Here is a 22501-nt window from a genome sequence, read left to right on the forward strand (position 1 = left end):
CTCCCATCCTTTCTCCTGTGAGCTCTCCTCTGTGCTGCCTCCTACTCTCTCTGGGCCCCCACCCCCATCCTTTCCCCTGTGAGCTCTTCTCTGCGCTGCCTCCTGCGCTGTCTCTGGGGCCCCCACTCCCATCCTTTTTCCTGTCAGCTCTCCTCTGCGCTGCCTCCTGCACTGTCTCTGGGGCCCCCACTCCCATCCTTTCTCCTGTGAGCTCTCCTCTGTGCTGCCTCCTACTCTCTCTGGGCCCCCACTCCCATCCTTTTTCCTGCCAGCTCTCCTCTGTGCTGCCTCTTGCGCAGTCTCAGGTGCCCCCACTCCCATCCTTTCTCCTGTCAGCTCTCCTCTGCGCTGCCTCCTGCACTGTCTCTGGGGCCCCCACTCCCATCCTTTCTCCTGTCAGCTCTCCTCTGCGCTGCCTCCTGCGCTGTCTCTGGGGCCCCCACCCCCATCCTATCTCCTGTGAGCTCTCCTCTGCTCTGCCTCCTGCTCTCCCTGGGGCCCCCACCCCATCCTTTCTCCTGTGAGCTCTCCACTGCGCTGCCTTCTGCGCTGTCTCTGGGGCCCCCACTCCCATCCTTTCTCCTGTGAGCTCTCCTCTGTGCTGCCTCCTACTCTCTCTGGGCCCCCACCCCCATCCTTTCCCCTGTGAGCTCTTCTCTGCGATGCCTCCTGCACTGTCTCTGGGGCCCCCACTCCCATCCTTTTTCCTGTCAGCTCTCCTCTGCGCTGCCTCCTGCACTGTCTCTGGGGCCCCCACTCCCATCCTTTCTCCTGCCAGCTCTCCTCTGTGCTGCCTCCTGCGCAGTCTCAGGTGCCCCCACTCCCATCCTTTCTCCTGTCAGCTGTCCTCTGCGCTGCCTCCTGCGCTGTCTCTGGGGCCCCCACTCCCATCCTTTCTCCTGTCAGCTCTCCTCTGCATTGCCTCCTGCACTGTCTCTGGTGCCCCCACTCCCATCCTTTCTCCTGTCAGCTCTCCTCTGCGTTGCCTCCTGCACTGTCTCTGGGGCCCTCACTCCCATCCTTTCTCCTGTCAGCTTTCCTATGCGCTGCCTCCTGCTCTCTCTGGGGCCCCCACCCCCATCCTTTCCCCTGTGAGCTCTCCTCTGCACTGCCTCCTGCGCTGTCTCTGGGGCCCCCAACCCCATCCTTTTACCTCTCAGCTCTCCTCTGCGCTGCCTCCTGCGCTGTCTCTGGGGCCCCCACCCCCATCCTTTCTCCTGCCAGCTCTCCTCTGCGCTGCCTCCTGCGCTGTCTCTGGGGCCCCCACTCCCATCCTTTTTCCTGTCAGCTCTCCTCTGCGCTGCCTCCTACGCTGTCTCTGGGGCCCCCACTCCCATCCTTTCTCCTGTCAGCTCTCCTCTGCGCTCCCTCCTGCTCTCTCTGGGGCCCCCACCCCCATCCTTTCCCCTGTGAGCTCTCCTCTGCGCTGCCTCCTGCGCTGTCTCTGGGGCCCCCACCCACATCCTTTTTCCTGTCAGCTCTCCTCTGCGCTGCCTCCTGCGCTGTGTCTGGGGCCCCCACCCCCATCCTTTCTCCTGCCAGCTCTCCTCTGCGCTGCCTCCAGCGCTGTCTCTGGGGCCCCCACTCCCATCCTTTTTCCTGGTCCTTTCCCAGAGGCTGTGCCCTGTGGGGAATGCTGTCTCTGAGGGCCCCACTCCCACCCTTGTCAGGCTCCTGAGCAGTGCTCTGTGCTGCCTCCTGCTCTCTGGGGTCCCCACCTCTGTCTCTGCCCTTTGGACTGCAACCTGTTGAAAAACCCCCTCTGTCCTGGCTTTGAAATCAATCTCAGACACCAGCTGGCCTAACTGCATACAGACATGTCCTGCCATTACTGATTAACCTATAGGTGCTGTAATTAATTTACTTGTGGGTTGTGCAGAAACACGACGTAAGGGGACGTTCTGGTTATATGATGCCTTGTTCTGCATGTTTTCCTATTGGCTAATATTTTGCAGATCTGGTATGTCCATATTAGGTATTTTGCATGCTTGCAAAAGCTAGGACTGACCCTTACTTTTGTGCTGAGTTTGTAACCCTAAGCATATAAAAGACCTCTGTGTTTTGTACTCTTTAGACTGCCTCATTCAGTTGCAAAGGCTCCTGTGTGACGTAGTCTCACTTAATTAGGTTTAATAAAGATGTCTTTTCATATTTCAGCTTCTGTGCCAAGTTCTTTGTATTAGTGAGACCCCTGAGATTGAAGATTACAGTTTTTCACAGCCCGGAGCTCAGAGCGAGGGGCTTAGGGCAGGCTGCAGACACTGCTGCTACTGCTAACAACACTTCTATCTTCTCTAGTCTGGTTATCACATTCATGGCATTATGCATGCGTCACAAAAGGCACAACACAGATTCCCTGCTCCACCTGCGTTCTTTCCCCCAGGAGGCACAAATAGCAATGAAGGGGGCAGAAGCATCCAGATTTACAACTGTTGGGAGGTTGGAATGCTGCTTCCGGTCTAAGGCCCTGTTCTGCTCCTGAGAGGCCTCACAGCGCAATGGCAACAATGTTGCAAGTTTTTTTTTCATGCTTTCAGCTCAGTGGAAACCAAGCTTCCACGAGCTGTTCTGTTCTTTTTGAAGCATTCGTGGCAATGAGGGGCCCCCATTAAACAGTGAAGCCTGGGGGCCCCCCCGGACTGTGTGGGCTTGCGTTACGCCCCTGGTTGTTCACAAGTATTACCTAGTACACAGAACTTCAGACAGGAGAGCCTTTAAGGCGAAAGGAACCATATTCTACAAAGTAGATATACTAGGAGACAAATATTGTCATTGGGTTGTTTCCCTTGGTTTATAGCTGTCCCTACAGAAGAGTCGAGCTGTTTTTCCAACATATAGCCCTTTTTGGAACTCTTCTCCTATTGACAAGTGTAGTGCTCTGAAACCCTTCCGCTTGGGTGGGAGCAGTGACCTTTGCGGTTCTCATTAGGCCTTGTCTGGACTATGTTAAAACAACAAAGAGTTTCTACAGCTGGTTGCATATGAGCATATCTAGTCTATGTGTAGTGATGGAAATCTGTAAGAAGTTGTTTCAGCCGGTAGGGTGTTGAAATATCGATTACAAAAATATCGTTGACAAAAATATCGTTGGAAAAATATCGTTTACAAAAATATCGACACCCTATACCTAAACAGGTAAGTACATAAATATCGACTCAAAAATATCGTTGTAATAAATATAGTTGTAAAAAATATCGAATTTTTAAATTAATTAAAATTACATTCAATATTAAATAAATATAAGTACTATTAACAAAATAAATTACATTACTTTTATTTTTTGACTATTGAAAACAAATTAAATACACTTTTTCATTATAACTTAATAAATGTGTACATATACATATATTTAACACATTACTTTATATAACAACAATAATACATACATATAATTAAAATATAAAATATATTATTAATTAAAACATTTGATAGTGAGGGGTAAAAATTACTATTCCCACTCCAGAGGGTGCAACAGTAGGGAAAGCGTTGGATAGCGTAGGGGTTTAAATTACTATTCCCACTCCAGAGGGTGCAACAGTAGGGAAAGCGTTGGATAGCGTAGGGGTTTAAATTACTATTTCCACTCCAGAGGGGATGTATGACGTTACAACGCATACTTTTACCACGCCTACCATTACCACGCATTTTTTACAACGCAGGATCCATGACAACACATACCATTACCACGCATGTATTTACAACGCATATACCTTTACAACGCATACAATTACAACGTAAGTATTGGTAAGTATATAATATTTTTTTATATTTAATTTAATTAAAATTAATATAATGTAATTTAATGTAATTTAATTAATTAATTTAATTTAATTTAATTTAATTTAATTTAATTTAATTAATTTAATTTAATTTAATCAATTTAATTTAATGTAATTTAAATTTAATTATATTTAATTTTTACACTGTACCCTTTTCCCAAAAATCCAAAACTGAGCCTGAGCCCAAAAAATACCACTTTTACCCAAAAACCCTAAACTGACCCTGAACCCTAAAAATACCCCTTTACCCAAAAACTAAAAACTGACCCTGAACCCTAAAAATACCCCTTTACCCAAAAACTGAAAACTGACCCAGAACCCTAAAAATACCCCTTTACCCAAAAACTGAAAACTGACCCTGAACCCTAAAAATACCCCTTTACTCAAAAACTGAAAACTGACCCTGAACCCTAAAAATACCCCTTTACCCAAAAACTGAAAACTGACCCTAAACCCTAAAAATACCCCTTTACCCAAAAACTGAAAACTGACCCTGAACCCTAAAAATACCCCTTTACCCAAAAACTGAAAACTGACCCTAAACCCTAAAAATACCCCTTTACCCAAAAACTGAAAACTGACCCTGAACCCTAAAAATACCCCTTTACCCAAAAACCCAAAACTGAGCCTGAACCCAAAAAATACCCCTTTACAAAAAAAACCAAATAATATTTTTAATAAAATAATATACTTACCAATACTTACGTTGTAATGGTATGCGTTGTAAAAGTACCTGCGTTGTAAATACATGCGTGGTAATGGTATGCGTTGTAATGGATCCTGCGTTGTAAAAAATGCGTGGTAATGGTAGGTCGTGGTAAAAGTTGCGTTGTAAAGGTTGTATACCCTCCAGAGGGTGCAACAGTAGGGAAAGCGTTGGATAGCGTAGGGGTTTAAATTACTATTCCCACTCCAGAGGGTGCAACAGTAGGGAAAGCGTTGGATAGCGTAGGGGTCAAAATTACTATTCCCACTCCAGAGGGTGCAACAGTAGGGTAAGCGTTGGATAGTGTAGGGGTTAAAATTACTAAATCTATTTACAATGTTTAAAAATTAAAAAATCTTTATTTTTATTTAATTAATCATTAATTAAATAATTATTCAATTAAAATGTAATTAATTCACTACTTTTTCACTTAAAAATTCAACTACACACACCTAAAATTAATTACACAATTAACATAACTAATTTACATAATTATTAATCAATTAACGAATTGAAATTAATTAACTATTATTTATTACACTATTTATATTCAATTAACACATTCATTAATCAATTATTTTATTATATTTACAATGTTTAAAAATTAACAAATCTTAATTTTTATTTAATTAATCATTAATTAAATATTTATTCAATTAAAATGTAATTAATTCACTACTTTTTCACTTAAAAATTCAACTACACACACCTAAAATTAATTAAACAATTAACATAATTAATTTACATAATTATTAATCAATTAACTAATTGAAATTAATTAACTATTATTTATTACACTATTTATATTCAATTAACACATTCATCAATTATTTTATTATATTTAAATTACTTCCCACCCTACTCCCCTATAAACCCACAACCAGCTACGGAACTATTAACACTAAATTCAACATAAAATACGGTATTAACTAATAAAATACTACCAAAAATACTACTTTGACAACCAATACTCATTAAAACACTTAATTACTTATTATTATTTAAAAAACGATATTTTTGTAAACGATGTTTTTGTAAACGATATTTATTACAACTATATTAATGTTAACGATATTACTTACCTGTCTGTCGATATTCTTGTCAAACTATATTTTTGTCATCGATATTTCTTCTTGTCGATATTTCTGTGACGATATTAATGTTAGTCGATATTTTTACGACGATATTCCCGCTCTGTACCGTTTCAGCCAACACCAGGCATTCATTTGCGATGTTTAGTAAATTACAGGCTGGTTAGCCAGAAAATATTGCACTTTTTTGTAGCAGTCTTACTTCATTGTAAAACATTGTCATATTCTCCCATCATTATGTTTTTATCAGGAATCTTAAAACTGTATATAGGTACAGGCATAACATATGCTGGTTTAAAAGAGAGATGTGATAATTGTTCATACATGCCCTATTAGAGGAGCAAACCAAAACTGTCCACTAGAGTCCAAGGAAATTGACAGCTTCCTCAAAAGGTGTATCTTAGGTGCAGGAGAGTCCAGTTCAAAAGCAGTTCCATGTTCAAGCACACAGCTATCAAAGCATTTGATAAAAGAATTATGTCCTTCAGCCAAGCATACTGCTCCAACTAGTAACGCTGAATCTTTGATAGAAGAAAGGCAAAGAGGGAGCACTTGGCGTTCTCGCGGACTTTTTGTAGCATTTCTTTTTCCCTATGTGTAGCAAGCCAGCTCTTTATATGGTATGCCAAAAAGAGGTATACCATGAAAAGAGTCCAGGTATTTCCTTAATAGTAATCAGGGACTTGCACTAGCAGTCCCAAGATGCTCTTCTAGGGGGTAATGTGACCGAGCAGCCTTAAGCCTATCAGAGAAAAGTGTTAGACAACTGCACATTCAACAGTCCCATGATGCTCATCTAGGAGGTAATGTGGTCGAGCAGCCTTAAGCCTATCAGAGAGAAGTGTTAGACATCTGCACATACACAAATAGGAACTCACTTGTATCAAATGCAGCAAGTTCATAATTATGAGGCAAACACTACAGCCGCAGAATCACATAATTCAGTTAAAGTAAATGTTTTGATATAACCTTTATTTTGCACCTTTGTAATTACTAATATCTTTTGTACAGGCAAAACACTCCTCCACCCTCCTCACCAATAACATTTTCAATTTGCACTCCACACCATGCCACCTAATTCCAATAAGCATAATTTCACTCAATGCCACATACTTCTACACCACACAATTCAAATGTACACATGTCCATTTCCACACCAATTAATTTGACAACAAACCATATAATTCAACTCAACAACACAATTACAGAACACATTGCATACATCGAATCCACACCACAGAATTCCTCATAATGCCACAAAATTCAACAAAACAACCACATAATTAAACTCCACTAACTACCACCACACAGCACAAAATTCCATTACACATAATTACACTCCATGACACACAGTCCCACTCAAAATACTTCCAGTACACTCAATACCACGTAATTACTATTCACATAATTCCACTGCACACCATGCCACATACGTCCACTCTACACCTCACAATACCACCACTCACAATTCCACAATTAACAATTTCAATCCAACCCACATAATTCTTCTCCACCACATACATCTATTCCACTTCATACCAAACACATGGGTAAAAGACATTGCAATTTACAATGCCAATAGCTCTAACCCGTACAAATGCGAGACCTACTGCATTGCAAATGCTTGTTTATCAAGCATGCTTTTTGAACTGTAGAGCACCGTCACAACTTCCAGAGAATTCAGCCGGGCGCAACGTGTCTCTATCCCCATATCTTGGTGATTTATGTTATAATTTGAGAATTGTTTTCCTTAAGTTAACCTAATATGTGCTTTGTATCATTCCAGCTCTTGGGCCATGTCACTTCCACTTCCCTACTTCTGGGCCATCGCATCAATGAGGTGCTGCCTATACTATGTGAGCTGGAGGTCAGAACTAATTTGCTTCCCCCTTCGTTTTTCAACAGTTATATTTTCCCAGGCCTTGCGGGACTCAATGTACTTTTCGGCTTATGAACATATTAATTACAAAGGTATTCCCCAAACGATTGTTTGAATATCGCAGCCGCATGTGAGCTAACTGTGTCACCATTCTCACTGCCCCTGCACACTAGTTATACTCTTTATGCACATTCAAATAAGAGGTGTTAGAACTGGGGGTATCTAGTTGGCAGAGGTAGGTACCACTTTCCAAATAGGGACCCTTGCTTCTAGTCAGGGTAAGGTGGAAACACTCTCTAGATAACCTTTGCTCACCCCCTTGGTAGCTTGGCACAAGCAGTCAGGCTTATCCATAAGCAATGTGTAAAGTATTTGTACCAACCCTCACAGTAACACAGGGAAAACACCACAAACTGACTCCACAACAGTTTAGAAAAATAAAGGTATTTAATCTAAACTACACAAGACCAAAACAACAAAAATCCAACATACACAGTTCAAGAATATGGTTGCAAAAGAGTTCTTAATGTTCTTAAGGTTAGCGGTAAAATTATCCACAGTTGCATCATGTTTTAGCCACAGTACCTTTGTTAGCGATAAAAAGTTCCAAGCACAGAAGCTGTAGCGGTAAAAAACAAGCGATGCGTTGCTCCTGAGTCCCTGGGGAGACGTTAGCGACAGCCCCGCTGCATCAGCGGGCGTGTTGCGATGAATCCGGTCTGTATGGGGAGGAAGGCCACTTGTATGGATTCCGGTGCGTAGGTTCTGCCGGAAGTTTTCTCCTGCAAATGCACAATGCGATGATTCTCGGGTGTTGCGACGATCTCCGGGGCGACGATGCCTGGTCCAGCAGCGATTTTCCTTACGCTGCTCCTCGATGCGATGGCTCTGCGACGATTCTCGCAGTGACGTGATGTGGTGATCTTAGCCAGCAGCAGCAGGCTCTGCGACGATGTTCGCAGCGGCGGAAATCTTCCAGCTAACGAAGGGTTTGACGTCTTTGGGCAGTGGCGATAGGCGCTGCGACGATCTCGGTCTTCGTAGTGGCGGGAATTTTCTCGCTCGACCGGGATTTCGATAAATTTTCTGTAGCAGAGTCTTTAAAAGCTTGATTTCTAGCTCCCCAACACAGGGACAACTTCCAGAGGCACCACACATGGGCCACGCACTCCTGGAAGGACAGAACTCTCTCAGTAGAGTTCAGGGAAGCTGGGGGTGAATTCCTTTTGTTCCTGGGACATCATAACAGGGAGCCAGCTCTCTCTCAGGCCCTTGGAGATTTCTTCAAGCAAGGGTACACAGCACCGAGCAAAGTCCTTCCCCTCTCCTTGGCAGCAAAGCAACAGCAGGTCAGTCCAGTAGAGCAACAGCAGGACAGTCTTCCTTCTTCAGTTTCAGCTTTCTCCTTGGCTGAGGTTCCTTCTTGATTCCAGGATGATCTCATTTCTGTAGTCAGAGGGTCCTGTACTTATACCCCTAAATGTCTTTGTTCCTTTTGTGCAGTAGGGCTCTGAGCCCGGTCTGAACCGGTTCTGGGTGTTCCTTGAGCACTTTGTTTTACTGGCTTCTCCTTTCTTTTCAGAGTTAGGGGCAGGGTCGTCAGCTGACCAGAAGGAGGTGGGACCAGCATTGTGGAAGGCAGGCACAGCCCTATTCAGGCCCAGGTGCTATCTCCTCCCAACACTCAAGTTGCAAATGCAGTCATTCAGCCTAGGGCTCACTCAGCTAGTCTCCTGGGGAATCCCCAGCCCCTGTCACTCTCAGACCACACAGTCAATTCACAAACAGGCCAAGGCACACAGAAAGGTCAGACAAGAGAACAGCAACTTTCTAAAAGTGTTATTCCCAAACACAGGATTTAAAAACCACCTTTCCTAAAAGATTTGTTATTAAATTCTGAGTTCAGGGATACCAGACTTGTATGTCCTATCTTATGGGAAGATATGCTGGTAGCCACTGTAGCCAGCATCCCCCATGATAGTCTACGGAGCAAGATAGCCTTGCAGCAGTGAAAAACGAAAATAGCTGTAATTCACTACCAGAGCATGTCACCTGCACACGTACATGCTCTACCTTTCACATACACTGCACCCTGCCCAAGGGGGTACCTTGGGCCTTCTATAGGGGTGACCAATGTGCACAGAAAGGTGAGGGTTAGGCCTGGTCAGTGGGGACACTGACCAGGAGGACATGGCAGTTCACAGACTGCACACAGGCACTGCTGTGGCAGGCCTGAGACACTATTTTAGGGCTACTCATGTGAGTGGCACAATCAGTGCTGCAGGCCCACTAGTAGCATTTGACATCACCAACCCTGGCAAACTCAGTGCACTTTACTAGGGACTTCTTGGTGATACAAATATGCCAATCTTGTTTATCCAATCACAATAACAATTTACACAGGGAGCACTTACACTCTGACACTGATCAGCAGTGGCAGTGTGTCCAAAGCATCTAAACCAAACAAATACGAAATCCAGCACAGCATCAAAAATACAGGAGGTAGAGGCAAAAAGATAGGGGAAACCATGCCAAAAATGCCAGGTCTAACACGAGGCACTTGGGTTTTCTTTATTTAGCATGTACAGGCTTGATGCTTCACTGCATACTTAATAAGGTGAAAGATTTCTTTTAAACCCATCTTTATAATGGGATTTGTCTACTGTTAATTCACTAACCCCATTCATCTCTATGAGCAAATCCCTCTTGAACTTCAGCTGCTTGAACTATTTACACACTAAGGTGAGAGTACTTTTTGGAGACAGACACCACATCAATCTTACATTTGTGTCCATTACCATGTGTACATGCATACAAAAGTATTACTAATATCATTTTTCAGCCTTGAGTAAGTCTTCAGACAAAACATGTGCCAGCTGCCTATCTCTAACAAAGAATGTACTCCCACTGAATCACCATATGTCTTTGCAGGGAATAAAACATATTTAACCACATACTACAACTCTGAAAGAAGATTACTATATCTGAGCTATACTTCGAATATGGACTGCATGTGTGGGCTTTGGTTGCTTTTGTAAATATTGCAACCAGGATTCCTGTGTTCCAGCTACGACAACCCAGGTGTCGGGGGTCCATTACCAAAAGAGCACCACGAAATAAGATCTTTTGTTTCTTCTTACTTAAGATTTTGCCGACATATTTCTGTGCTACTATCTATGTGCGGGGTTTTATGGCATAGCCACTATTGCTTTTTCATTGATATATCAAGTTCAGAAGATGGTTCTGTGGAATCTATAGGGGGGTTGTGTTGCCAACGAATGTGTGACGTAATGCCGCGGTATTTCTCCCTGCAAGAAATCACAACGCAGTCTTTACAACAACCGCGTTGTGATTCCGCATACCATTACTCCGCAAGTCGGAAGAACGACTTGCGGAGGGGGTGCGCTTGATGTTGGAATAGTATAATTTACTATTCCAAATCCAGTCAGTGCGGACACTAGGAAGGTGTTGGATTTTAAATTCAACACCTTCCCCCCCTCCGCAATTCGTTGTTCCGACTTGGGAAGTAATGATATGCGGAATCACAACACGGTCGTTGTAACGACTGCGTTGTGATTCCCGGCGGGGAGAAAAATCCAACAAGTGTCTATGATCAGGAAGGACACGCGTTTCTTGGTTAAGTTCAGCTTGATATTCTCTTCACTGTGAGCACATGGAGCGTTAGAGTCTCTTGTCGAATGTTGCATTCCTTGTCCATTTCCTCATCTCTATAGGTGGTAATTAGGGTCCATTTCTTATCAGATACTCTATATTCCTGAGATCCATAAGATAGTCAGAATTATTTCAATGGCACCTGTTCTTGACCCGCATTTGGTCTCCCACATTAATGTCTGAAAGTAATGCTCCCCAATTCAAGCAAAAACTGTTGTTTACTCATAAGGTAGTCAGAGACGAAGTAGGGTAATACAGAACGGTATTGGCAACTCATCTGCTGATGCAGAGTTACACAAGTGAGAATTCAGTAGTCACATAAATAAGGTGGCAGTACTCCCTCAAAAAAATAACACCTAGTCAACTCTGAGTTGTGTCCTGTCACATGAGCTACACTTTACTCATTCACCTAAGCTTGGTCTTGATGACGCACATGGGCCAGCTAGACAACTTGATTAGTAAAGTTTGAGGGAACCATCAGGCAACAGCCTCTCACAAAGAGACCCTTGTGGCAACCACTTTCTTCCTTATATGCAGTAAAGCTGTCAGAGCTGGCTGACTTCCAAAGTGCAACATGGTTAAATGTGACAGTTTTCAATTAATTCAGATGAGCTGCTTAAATTGTGACCCTTACACAGCCTTTGCTTGCATTGGCTATCTGTGGATTAAGTAAGTACATAGGGAGGGAATATTAACATTCTTCCACCATTAAACGTATTCTTCGGTCTCTTCAGCAGTCTTGGGATATTAAAATGAGGTCCACAGTCGCCTCCCTTCAAATTCTGAGAGGTGTAAAGGAGCCATCTCTGCCCATTCAGGCCAGCCTATTGTTTGCGCCTGGGAGGCATTTAACATCTACTCACATGATAATCACTGGCTTGGAGAAGCTGCAAAGCAAATGCAAATTAGTTCCCAGCAACTCCTGCCATCACTTTCCTCAGTATTTATAAAAATATTCAAATCCACCATTGAATTGGATTTTTAATAAGTATTACAAATAGCTGTTTAATTATTTTCTTAGTTAGTCCCATTCCTGAGATACAGTATTAGGATTTAAAACTTACTCTCTTACTTACTACAAAGGGCAGCTACCCTGCCTTAGTGAAAAATAGGTTTTGCGTTCTAGTCACTGTAATGACATGTTTACAATACATTTCTACATGTATTACTTTTAAATATGCACCCTATTTTGTGCTCTACAAGACGGCTATAGGAATGACATATTATTATTTAAAAGTGATTTTTTTTGACCGGTCAAAAGTGTTAAATTAAAGTTTTTGCACAGTCAGTCAGGCTACACTGGGAGACCTGAAGCCATGTTCTACACCGTCACTGTAGTGGGTGGCACAATATGTGCTGCAGTTCACCGGTGACACTTAACTTATAAGCCCTGGGTACACTTTGTACCATATATAGGGACATATATGTAAGTTAAAAATGATGATTTGGAGCATACCAATTTCATCATGTTGAAAGGAGGAACACAAGCACTTTTCCACTGCTTAGCAGGCTTAAATTGCACAAAGTTCTACAGCCAGCAGTTACAGTTAAGACAACAATCTGGGAGGACATCATACAAAGATGGTCATTTCTCTTTCTTATAGTAAGAGACCTTAGCTTTGATGATGAGGGGTCTTTGATTAGAGTGACTGATTAGAGTAGAGTCGATTCGATAAGTCTTTATTTCGAATAAAAAATTCATAAAAGACAATGTACAATCATACACAATATATAAAAAGACACTCCAGCAATATAATAAAATTATACACAGAATATTCCTAAGAACAAAAAAATACTTTACACATATGTATATTAAAACAGATGGGACAAAAATAATTTGCACAAGAGTTAGTACCACTAAGAACCATGCAGGGCGCTATATACAGCTAGAAAAGGACATTCAACGTACAGGGATGCCCAATTTCTTGGATCGGATCAGCCAGGCCCATCTCAAAAATTTGGCAACACATACCACTACGGTTTCTGATCTAATAACACGAAGTTTGAGGAGTGCATCTCGGAAACCACCACTGTTCAGAGTCAAGCAGATCGGCCTTAACCACTTACTTCTTGGTGCTCGATAAGCAGGACAACCAAAGAAGAAGTGGCCAACACTTTCCTCCTGGTCTGGACACCAGTGGCATTTATTTCCTGTAGACGTGTCCCATTTTGCTGTAAAAGAATTGATGGGCAAGGTGCCGATTCGGAACTGGTGGTATAGTTTACGATCTAATACGCTTGTGATTAGGTCCCAATACTGTTCTAGTGAGGGAACAGCCTTGAACACTAAAAAGGAGCCAGTTATGTTAGCGTCCAGGGATTGGTTTACAAGAATAGATTTTCTCCAGGCCCAAAAGAGTGCCTTAAACTCAAGTTTAGATGGAAAAGTTGCCCCCCCTGGGTTGGACCAAAGCTCCGGGAGACCCATCAGGTTCAATACATTTTTAACTACCCAAAACCATTGTATTTTGTGTGCCCCCCACATGAGTTTTACTTCCTCCAACTCTTGGGTAAACAGACCAAGCTCAGGAGTGGTCCAGAGGCGGCGCCAAAAGGCCACCACCCGATACTGGGCCATCTCGTCGATTGGTCTGCAACCAAGATCCAACAATAGGGGTTTAGTTGGAGTGGACTGAGGGAGACTAACCAGATTCCGTAGGAACCTGTTCTGCGCAGTTGCCAGACTGGAGAGATTCTTATGACCCCAAACTTCGGCTCCGTAGAGGGTTGCGGAGATGACCTTCGCCTCATAGATTTTTAAGGCAGGGGTAACACACCTAGTAAGGGAGTTCCTCTGTTCATGGAGCAAACAGCCAGCCAACCTCTTAAATTTAAGTTTAGATGTTTCCACTTGGGGGTTCCAGTTGAGTTGGTGATCTAGGGTCACACCAAGATATGTCATGACCCTAACCTGCTCGATATGGACTCCGTTTAAAGAAACAGTACACTTAGGGGGATTTTTCTTGCAAAAAACCATAAATTTGGTTTTATCCACATTAATTTGCAAGTCATTCATAGTGCAAAACTCGGAAAATCTATTCAGGGCTACCTGAAGCCCGGCTCTAGTTTTAGAAAGCAGGAGGGTGTCATCTGCAAAGATCAGCATGGGGTACTTTCGACCACCCAACATAGGAGCATCCGACTGTGTGTTAATGAAATGTTGTGTAACCTGATTAATAAATAAGAGAAACAACGTGGGGGCCAGGACACAGCCTTGACGCACCCCTCGTTGTACAGGGAATCGTTTGGTCACCTGCCCCTGACTACCCCACCTAACCTGGGCATAATTGTCCTCATGTAGTCGCTGGACTAGGATCAAGAGCTCAGGCGGAAAGCCCATGCGACTAAGGGCCTCCCACAACTTCTTCCTTGGCACCAAGTCGAAAGCCGACTTAAGGTCAACGAATGCAGCATATAACGTACCGCCACCCAACAGGACCACCTTCCAAAAAAGTAATGTAAACCGGAAGACTTGGTCAACTGTACTGGTCCCAAACCTGAAACCCGCCTGCATAGGGGAGAGTATGTTATTTGAATCGATCCAATCCAGGATTCTTGCTAGGATCATTCTCGACACAATTTTCTGGATTGAATCGATCAAACTAATGGGCCGATAGTTGTTGGGGAGGGAGCGGTCACCCTTCTTATATACTGGCAGAATTTCTGCTCCCTTCCATGAAGGAGGAATCTCGGCCCCTGCAGCTATGTTGTTTGCCAGTAAGGTGATATATGGGATCCAAAGGTCAGGTTTGAGTTTAAAAAGGTCGGCGGGAATAGCATCGATGCCAGGAGCTTTACCCGGCTGAACTGACTCGAGAGCAAGTGCGGTGTCAGATTCCAAAAATAAAAGTCTGTCTCCTATATGTGGGGGTTGGCACGTCAGTGTAGTTTTCATCGTCGGAACCGCCGCTACATTTGGATCATTAAACTGTGCGGAGTAAAATTCCACCCACAGTTGAGCGGAGACATGATTTACTGGAATCTGGGCGGCAGGATCCTTTCCCCTCCTTATAATCAACCAAAAATCTGTTAGGTTGGGGGAATCACATGCACCGAGGAGGTCAAGCCAATAAGAGTCGTCCCAGTCTCGCTTAGCAGCCTGGATGGTACGCTTGTAGCATTGCCTTGCTATCCTTATGGCATTGGAGTTCCGGGCCTTCACAGCAGCTAATAAGTTGCTGTGGGCAGCTCTACACTTCTTATTGTACCATTTTTTATATACTCTGGTTTTAGCAGGCCTTGGTGGTTTCGTGAGAAGGTTTTTAAGGGTCGAAAAACACTCCTCATGGAGGTTAGTGATTATGGAGTCTGCATTGCCAGCAGGAGATAACAAAGGCATCCTACTCCACACCCCCCATACCTCTTCCTCAATCTTTGAAATAAGTACAGGGTCCTCCAGAACTCTAGGCCATTTTACACGGCGCCTGTTGTGGCACAGAATTACATCAGATGTTAAAATATTAGTCCTCCTGACAGGAGCCCCCATGCCTGGGACCAAAATCTCAAGTGAAAGGGGATTATGGTCACTCTCTGGGCGGGGCTCTATCGCCATGTCTTGTACAATGGACCAGCACTCAATTTTAATCAATATATAGTCGATACGGCTTGAGCACAAGCCGTTATCGAAGGTGTTGGACCCAAGGCAATCGGATCGTGTACGCCCATTGACGGCCCGTAGACCCCATTCTAAACAAAAACCCAGCCAATGTAAAGCTGCCTCAGTGCCCCTGACACCCTTTGCAATAGTAAGCGGGGGGATTGCCCAAACAGTGTCCTCCTCAGAACCCACATCCTCTACCAAGGAGGAGATGGGCTCAATGGGGGTATTCAAGTCTCCCGCTACAATTACGATCTGGTCGGTCCCGAAATTCTTAAATAGAAGATACAAGATCGTCCAGGACGGCTTGTTTTTTCCCACCCTGGCAACCGCGGGCATAGACATCGACTAAAATGATATCTGGGGTGTTAGGTTTACACAGGCTAATACATAAGAGATCCGCACACGCCACCGGTGTTTCCCTACCATGGAAACCCAAATTATTTTTTATCCAAATAGTAAGACCACCAGAGGCCCTACCCTTAGGGCTCTTAATTGCGGGTTTTGAAAAATTAAGGTAACCCAACCTATACAATGGGACAGTTGACCAGGTTTCCTGGAAGATGACGATATCATATGGATCGATAAAGTTGGCCCAATCGTCATTCTCCAGACGTCCCCGTAGCCCAGCAATATTCCAAGAGATTACTCTTAATGGGCAATCCGTAGTTAGTACACATGGTGACTGTGCCACACCCTTTACTTCATTCATAGCCAAGACAGGAATCTATACCGGATCTAAAGGTGCGCCCGGATTGTTAGACAACGGTGGGCCGACGAGAGATGGACTTGGAGATGGAGGCCTCCGTTGGTGGGGAGTGATCATAGGGGGAGATAAATCTCCAAACCTCCCAAGTCAGTCCACCTCCTCCAGGCAGCCAAACCTATTGGAGGTTGAAAACCCTTGCCACCAGTTAGGTTGATTTTGACCAACAAAACTATGTGTCGGACGACTAACATTCCTAACAGTGGTCCATGACCCCTCACTCACTAGTTGTTGTCTGGGAGGGTAGAAAAAAGTGAGAGGCCTCACCACTATTGTGGAATTGGCCTCAAAAGATGGCCATGCACATAGATGCTGGGCTGTGTGGGGGTCAGAAAATGATACCACCACACAGTCACCGGCTATGGACTTGTGAGTGCGGCCAATCCAAGGGACTCTCCGAACCATAAGTACACTACTTCTTTGATGGTCGGGGAGCTGTTTGTTGGAATTCAGCCAGTGAATAACTTTATTTTTTAGAGAAAGATCATTCTCCTGGGATTGTTGATCCAACTCTGGAACACCGGCTAATATAACAACGTACGACCCTGCTTCTGGCGGGAGGTCAATAAACCCTCCTCGAAAGTTGTGGCGACTGGCCTGACGTGTTGGGTTGCGCACCAAGGGCGGCCTGGGGGGGTGGTTGGCTGGTGCCCTGGAGTCAGTGTTCGGCCTGTATGCTGGTTTATACGGATGGAAGGGTTTAGGTACTACTGGGCTAGGGGTAGGTACAACAGTTTTAGCAATGGTGGTGCGAGGTTTTGGAATGGGTTTGGATATAGGCAAAGTCTCAGGAATGATTGGGGCTAATTGTAAAGGAGATTGAGCGGGTTCTGTATCTAAGGGCTGGGGAGTGGGTTCAGTTGCACGTAAAAGCTTAGCATCCATTTCCTTAAGGCTCAGGCTGGCCAGAGTGACTATGGTCCTATCCATTTCAAGGAGGTTATTCTCTATACGAGAAAGCCTTAGTTCTAGGGGAGAGAGTAACTGCTTTAGCGTGCCCCAGACTAGTTGGAGGAATTCGCTATCACCCTCCCTGTCAGACACTGGGCCGGTCACCCGACCCTCCAGGATGTTTGTACTATTCTGACTAGGAGAGATGATAAGAATATCATCTTCCACCGAACTAGGTATTTCCGTAAAAGCTTCCCCATTGAGAACACTTGGAATCGGTTTGGGGTTAACATCTTTCGCCCCAAGAGACCCCATAGCCCGTCTGTTATTAAAGAACTTTAATCTTGCTATTCTGGCTTTTTTCCTTGCGTGTAAGGTTCTCGCAAGGCATTTCTTTTTGTATGCTGCCGCTTTCTTAGCACTGCAATGACTTACTGCTTGGGTTGCTTTGGGAAGGGGAAAGGAGGCTGCGATGCTAAATAGAGGGGCAGGGCCAATATTTTGTTGCACTGGATTGGGTTGGGAGATTGGAGGGGAATGTAGAGGAATAATAGGGGGAGCAGGATGCATTACCACCGTTGTTAATAAGGGCCGTGGAGCGGTTGAACGATCAGGGGTACGGGCAGATGCAATATTCCCCAGGGAAGATTTTTTGGAGCTAGCAATATGCACTGACAGCCTTCGTGCAGCATCAAGTTCTAAGGAGACCTTGTGCTGCATTTTGCTGATTTCCTCGTCAATAGCCAAATTGGTTTTGACTAGGAAATCGTCTATGGACCTGTTGGAATTGCTAGCAGCCATAAGGGTTTTGCTCCGGCTACCCCGTGAACACATATTACAGAGTACAGGTCAATAAATTAATATACACACAACAATAAAACTGTAAGATGTGCCACACAAGACTAAAAACATAAAGGGGGGGTGGCCCAGCCCAGCCCTCTTAGACCTCGAACGGCCTCAAACGGCCCAGTCTTTGCCCTGTCTTCGCCCGGGCTGCGTCCCGCGCTGCGGGAGTGCTAAAGCAATAAATAGGGGGGGCGTGGCAGCAGGGAGAGCGGACCGGAAGTTGTAAAATGGTCTTGCAGGGGCTCCTGGGCAATGGAGTCCCCTGCACGCTCGCAGCCCCGCTGACCGCACTCACCCGGAAGCCTGCAGCCCCTCACCAATGTCCCGGTCTGCAGGAAGGCGAAGCGGCACCCGCGGAGCGGGTGCGGCGAGATGTGGGTCTTTGTCCTCGGTTAGCCGCTGTGTAGCAAGGTTAGTCTCTAAAATGCCTCCAAAGTGCCTCTGAATGCTGGAAAGCGTCCCGCCAAAGGAAGGGGTGGGAAAGGTTTTAAAAGTGCAGGGGGCGGGGGGCGGCAGCAGGGAGAGCGGACCGGAAGTTGTAAAATGGTCTTGCAGGGGCTCCTGGGCAATGGAGTCCCCTGCACGCTCGCAGCCCCGCTGACCGCACTCACCCGGAAGCCTGCAGCCCCTCACCAATGTCCCGGTCTGCAGGAAGGCGAAGCGGCACCCGTGGAGCGGGTGCGGCGAGATGTGGGTCTTTGTCCTCGGTTAGCCGCTGTGTAGCAAGGTTAGTCTCTAAAATGCCTCCAAAGTGCCTCTGAATGCTGGAAAGCGTCCCGCCAAAGGAAGGGGTGGGAAAGGTTTTAAAAGTGCAGGGGGCGGGGGGCGGCAGCAGGGAGAGCGGACCGGAAGTTGTAAAATGGTCTTGCAGGGGCTCCTGGGCAATGGAGTCCCCTGCACGCTCGCAGCCCCGCTGACCGCACTCACCCGGAAGCCTGCAGCCCCTCACCAATGTCCCGGTCTGCAGGAAGGCGAAGCGGCACCCGCGGAGCGGGTGCGGCGAGATGTGGGTCTTTGTCCTCGGTTAGCCGCTGTGTAGCAAGGTTAGTCTCTAAAATGCCTCCAAAGTGCCTCTGAATGCTGGAAAGCGTCCCGCCAAAGGAAGGGGTGGGAAAGGTTTTAAAAGTGCAGGGGGCGGGGGGCGGCAGCAGGGAGAGCGGACCGGAAGTTGTAAAATGGTCTTGCAGGGGCTCCTGGGCAATGGAGTCCCCTGCACGCTCGCAGCCCCGCTGACCGCACTCACCCGGAAGCCTGCAGCCCCTCACCAATGTCCCGGTCTGCAGGAAGGCGAAGCGGCACCCGCGGAGCGGGTGCGGCGAGATGTGGGTCTTTGTCCTCGGTTAGCCGCTGTGTAGCAAGGTTAGTCTCTAAAATGCCTCCAAAGTGCCTCTGAATGCTGGAAAGCGTCCCGCCAAAGGAAGGGGTGGGAAAGGTTTTAAAAGTGCAGGGGGCGGGGGGCGGCAGCAGGGAGAGCGGACCGGAAGTTGTAAAATGGTCTTGCAGGGGCTCCTGGGCAATGGAGTCCCCTGCACGCTCGCAGCCCCGCTGACCGCACTCACCCGGAAGCCTGCAGCCCCTCACCAATGTCCCGGTCTGCAGGAAGGCGAAGCGGCACCCGCGGAGCGGGTGCGGCGAGATGTGGGTCTTTGTCCTCGGTTAGCCGCTGTGTAGCAAGGTTAGTCTCTAAAATGCCTCCAAAGTGCCTCTGAATGCTGGAAAGCGTCCCGCCAAAGGAAGAGGTGGGAAAGGTTTTAAAAGTGCAGGGGGCGGGGGGCGGCAGCAGGGAGAGCGGACCGGAAGTTGTAAAATGGTCTTGCAGGGGCTCCTGGGCAATGGAGTCCCCTGCACGCTCGCAGCCCCGCTGACCGCACTCACCCGGAAGCCTGCAGCCCCTCACCAATGTCCCGGTCTGCAGGAAGGCGAAGCAGCACCCGCGGAGCGGGTGCGGCGAGATGTGGGTCTTTGTCCTCGGTTAGCCGCTGTGTAGCAAGGTTAGTCTCTAAAATGCCTCCAAAGTGCCTCTGAATGCTGGAAGCGTCCGTAGAGTAGAGTCATTCAGTGACTGTAGTGAGAAAGCAGTTGCTACCCAGCTTCAGAAGCTCATCAGCAGACTCATCAGCAAAGTAATCTTCTTCATGGTAAGGAATCAGACTATGCTACAGCACTGAGACATCCACACTACTGCTTCACTCTTAAGCTTTTAACAGGGTCCACCATACAGCTCTAATTAACACCCAAAGTGTTGAAGTAAATTGATCAAGCACCTTAACACTGCACCTGTGTAGTTTATCAGAGTACCCACTGCATTTTGTAGGAATAACAGGACACTTGCAGTAGATTAATTCTTTGTTTATGTAGAGATCCAGTAATACATGTTGTTGAACTCTTGTGCTTTCCAACTGTCACCAACGGTCCCACAGTCACTTTAACATTCTAGAATCTACACTCCACAATGACTACAGGCTAACCCAGGTACCACCCCCCGCCCCCTTAATGTAAATATAACATTAAATTGTCTTCTAATTATTGAACAATATCTATTTCCAACACTACTTTACCTATTTATAATGAGTCATAAAGGTTGGAAAGTATCATCCTACAGTTACGCCCTTAACCTTCTAAGGGAGGATAGTTACTCCTCCAGACTGATTAGTTGTACTATTCTGGGTTTGGCTGGTGTTACTAGAACTGGAGTTGGTTGACTTCTCCGTCAGGCCCCCATATTTAGAACTATTTCTTAGACCCACTTTCCATGCCTCATTCCTTAAAATCACACTATTACTTCCAACTTCAAAGAACTATCCATGTTTCATCTCCCAGAACCATTCAGCAGTGCTATCTGCATCCTTGCAACCAATGTTGCTTGTTTCCAGGTCAAAGGTTTATTAAACCTTGACAGTCTACCAAAATGCCATAGTGTACCATCACAGAATAGCGAAGAACATGAATACACTTTCTTTATTTTCAAAGGTTCAGTGAACTTACTGTTCCCCTTCCTAGTTTTGAACCCTAACTTCACTTGTACTCAGTTACCCTGTTCTTGATTGACTTTGTTCACACCGTGTTTTTATCATAGTATTCTTTGTAAATGCTTCGCGCTGCAAACAAGTTTGCCTTGTTTTTCTAATCCATTCTATTCTATTCTATTCTATTCTATTCTATTCTAGTCTAAGCGACTTATATAGTGCATAGCTACCCGAAGGCTAGCCAACGCTAGAACAGTCAACATATTAGTTAGCTCTCGGATAGGACTAATTTTCAAGCCACATTTTCAGGGCCTTACAGAATGAGAGCTCATTGGAAAGCAGGCGTATTTCCTTGGGTAGAGTGTTGCAAAGTCTGGGGGCCCGATTAGAGAATGAACGGCCACACCAACAAGATCTCTTTTAGATCTTATATTAAGTGTGCTGAGGAAGATCTGCGAGACCGTTCAGGGATGTGGGAGTTGCAAGTGGTGTTACTAGAACACAACCATTCTTCTGCTCAACTGGGAGCCAGTGGAGATCCTTTAAGGTTTTTTTTGCAGACTGAAGTTGAGAGACATTCATGACAATCTGAGCAGCAACATTTTGTGTGGCCAGGAACCTCTTTATCACAGAGTGAGGTGAGCCATGAAAAAGGATGTTGCCATAGTTGAGACAGGAGATAAGAGCCTGGACAATTAATCTTCTGAATAATAAGGGAAGGAGGTTTAGCACCTTTCTAAGCAGAACAACAAAGCAAGTGGTTACAAGCTTCTTTGCTTGGTGGTCCATAGTGAGACTCTAATCTAGCCACATTCCGAGGCTCTATATCACCCTTTTCGGACAGGGAAGTCTCGATGGACATTCTGGTAAAGGGGATGGTGTCTTTTTGTTAAGATTGTTGCCCAATATCATTATCTCAGTCTTGTCCTTATTAAGATTAAGTTTGCAGCTAGCAATCCATCTAGCCACCTGCTGAAGACCAAGGCCCAAGCTGAGGTGACTGGAGCTGGGCTCGGTGGAGATAGAAATCACAGGCTTAGTCTCATCGGCATAGGAGATCAAGGACAACCCAAAAGAATGAAAAAATCTTAGCTAAGAGAAACAAATAAAGATGAAAATGAGTGGGGCTAAGTGAGGACCCTTGTGCCACCCAACTTCACAGGGGACGAGACTTAGAGTATAAGGAGTGATCAAGCATCTGGTAGGTTCTATCCTTCAAAAAGGACAAGAGGCAATTCAGGGCATGGCTGATGACAACCGTTTTAGATATCCAATGGATCAAAGGCCGTGCTCAAATCCAGAAGGATA

This window comes from Lissotriton helveticus, chromosome 4_2 (assembly GCF_964261635.1).
Source record: "Lissotriton helveticus chromosome 4_2, aLisHel1.1, whole genome shotgun sequence".
In the NCBI taxonomy this organism is placed as follows: domain Eukaryota; kingdom Metazoa; phylum Chordata; class Amphibia; order Caudata; family Salamandridae; genus Lissotriton; species Lissotriton helveticus.